We start from the raw sequence: 3,155 nt of genomic DNA on the forward strand, positions 1-3,155 counted from the left end.
TTGGCTCTGCCAGGCATGTATCCAAAGCTGTGTGCTCCTCCTACATACAGACACCCTGGTACAGGGCTCCTGAAATCATTCTTGGACTGCCGTTTTGGGAGGCTATTGATATGTGGTCCTTGGGCTGTGTGATAGCGGAGTTGTTTCTGGGCTGGCCTCTCTATGCCGGGGCTTCAGAATATGAGTAGATTTGTTACATTTCACAAACACAAGGCCTACCATCAGAATACCTTCTGAGTGCAGGAACAAAAACAAGCATGTTTTTCAACAGAGATCCTCGTTTGGGTTACCCACTGTGGAGACTAAAGACACCAGAGGAGCATGAATGGGAAACAGGAATCAAATCAAGAGACACCCACAAGTACATATTCAACTGTTTAGATGACATGGCCCAGGTGAATATGTCTACAGACTTAGAGGGAACGGATATGTGGGCAGAAAAAGCAGATGGAAGAGAGTTCATTGATTTGTTGAAGAAGATGCTGACAATTGATGCAGATAAGAGAGCTACTCCATGGAAAACCCTCAACCACCCATTTGTGACAATGACTCATCTTTTGGATTTCCCACCCAGCAATCATGTTTTGTCATGCTTTCAGAATATGGAGATCTGCCGAAGGACAGGGCACATGGATGATCCAGTGAAACAGATCAAGAACCCTTTGACCACCCATTTTGCCCCCAACACAAGCACAAATCTAACCATGACCTTCAGCAACCAGCTCAATCCCGGGCACAGTCTCGCCAGTGTTTTAACATCCAATTCTACTGCAGTAGCAGCTACAGTCTCTCTGGCTGATTTGGATGTCACCCTGCTGAATTACCAGCCTGCTCTGTATCCATCATAGGCAGCACCTATTGCAGGAGTTGCCCAGCAGAGTGTCTCTTTGCAGCCTGGAAATACTGCCATTTGCACTCAGACTGATCCATTCCTGCAGACTTTCGTTGTGTGTCCACCTGCTTTTCAAACTGGACTCCAGGCATCTGCCCAGCATTCTGGATTCCCTGGGAGGATGGAGAATGCTGTGCCAATGGTACCCCAGGCACCTGCTGCTCAGCCATGAGAGATCCAGTCAGGAGTCCTCACCCAGGGAAGCTGTCCACAACTAATGGCAGCAGCTCTCCATCCTCAAGCAACCACCAGCTTCAGTAGTACATGGGTGTTTGGAAAGGTTATTATGGCAATGATTGCTGGTGTATTAATTTCTAAACCTATTCAAATTGTGAATTTGAATCAGTGGCTGCTGAATAAGGTAAGGCATGTGCTGATGAGAATGCTCAGTGATAAAATGATGACTCCATAGGGGACATCAGTATGGGAAGGGTGTGAACCACAATTTTGGGGGAATGGACCGGATAGCTTATTTAGCTTACCTTACTAGGATATGGTGTAATGGGAGCACAAAGAGTTTTGATTTTTTAATACAGGTTCAATTCCTATTATCCTAGAAATGAGGGGGCTTGAACCCCTATTTTTTATCCTATCAAGATAATTCTTTTGTCAGATATATTTCACAGTATGCTGTGCCTTTTACTCTGAGTTGTGTAGCAAGCCAGCCAGAGCTGGTTGAAAACACTGCCTCTGTACTGCAAGCCTGGCCTGGAGGAACCCAGAAGATCCTCTTATCTCCAACTTGGCAGCAGTTACCTAGGGTCGCTCTACACAGTTCTGTTCAGCCTACTGTGATCATTCCAGAGGCCATGGGGTGTGGCCAGCAGCTGGGGGACTGGAGGAATGGGCACTCACATGGCAGCCAGTACAGTAGCCTTATGCAGCATCCCTCTCTGCTGATGAACCACGAGACTCTGGCACAGCTCAGCCACTCAATGTTGGAGTAGATCATGTTGTCAGGCAGCAACAGTCAAGTTCCCTCTCCTCCAAGAAGAACAAGCAGCCGGCCCCAGCTCAGGCCAAAACTGTCTCTACATTGGATGTCTTATCTACTCAAGTCTACTCATTGATTGGGAGCAGCTCACTTGGTACTAACTCTTCCTATAATCCCCTGGTCCCTGTGCAAGATCAGCCTCAGCCTATCATCATCTTACCTAGTAATAATCCTAACACTTTAAGAGGCAAATAGGGAACATTCATTTATGTGCTTTCTGTTATTGTGTGCTTGCATTTTATTTTCTTTCTCAGATTTTTTTTTCCTTCTTGTTCCTATTTTCTTGTACAGCAAGATGAGTGTATAAATATGTATACAGATATTGGATTTAACATATATTTTAACGTACTTAAGAATATTTAATATATTGGACTACCTGTCATTTAGGAAAGGGGTTGAGGGGAAGGAAGGGAAAATTTGCAGCAAAAGGTTTTGCAAGGGTCAATGTTGAAAAATTGCGTATGCAATTTTTTTTTTTTTTAATAAAAAGCTTTAATTACAAAGAAATAAAGAAGTTACCTACACTACAAAAAGAGCTAGCACAATGTAATCCTCCTTATTTTATACAGGAAGCTGAAGAGGATGAAGGTGATGTGGGTTTAGATTCCTTTGTAATTCCCAGCCCCCATTAATCCCAGTGGGAGATATCCGGGGTCTCCCAGCACCCATGGTATCTGAGCTAACTTGGACTGTCTAAGACCTCATTCTCCTCAGGTTTCCCCAACCCCCCAACCACAGCACAAACACTTCCTTATCTAAATACCCATTGAATTCTTTTCAAATTTTAATCCTGGCTGAAACCAGCCAGGAGCCCACCTTGAGACTCCATCCATAGGCCCCTTTCAAGATTACCAAAAGCCCTCCTCCCAATTATAAAAAAGGACAAACCTGGAGACCATTCTTTTCAGGAGCCCCAAACATAGCATACTCAGGCTATGTCAAGGGTTCATGCCTGGCCATGGCCAGCCCTGGCCCTGGAGTCTTTCTACCTTTAACCTTACTTGCAAACCCCTAAATAAACCTCTTTTATCAATCTATGTTTTTGGGTATGTAAATTATTTTACAGAGAACTCTTGAGATGCTACTAGACCTCACTTTACTCTGTATGCCTGCACTGAATCCAAAGGGGTTGCAGGAGAGCTCTATTTGACTGCTTGTACCCCAAATCTGCCACTAGACCCCAATAAACCCTAATTTCATTTTGGTACCCCTTATCTAATTCTAATCATGTGGCTCCTTGACCGGGAACCCTGAGAACTGGAACCCCAA

General features: G+C 44.5%; 1 pseudogene; it reads left to right on the forward strand.

Moving 5' to 3' along the window:
- The first annotated feature begins 257 nt into the window (after positions 1 to 257).
- On the forward strand, positions 258 to 2,026 carry LOC141562157 (homeodomain-interacting protein kinase 1 pseudogene; annotated as a pseudogene).
- Positions 2,027 to 3,155: the final 1,129 nt, after the last annotated feature.

This window comes from Sminthopsis crassicaudata, chromosome 3, assembly GCF_048593235.1.
Source record: "Sminthopsis crassicaudata isolate SCR6 chromosome 3, ASM4859323v1, whole genome shotgun sequence".
Taxonomy (NCBI): domain Eukaryota; kingdom Metazoa; phylum Chordata; class Mammalia; order Dasyuromorphia; family Dasyuridae; genus Sminthopsis; species Sminthopsis crassicaudata.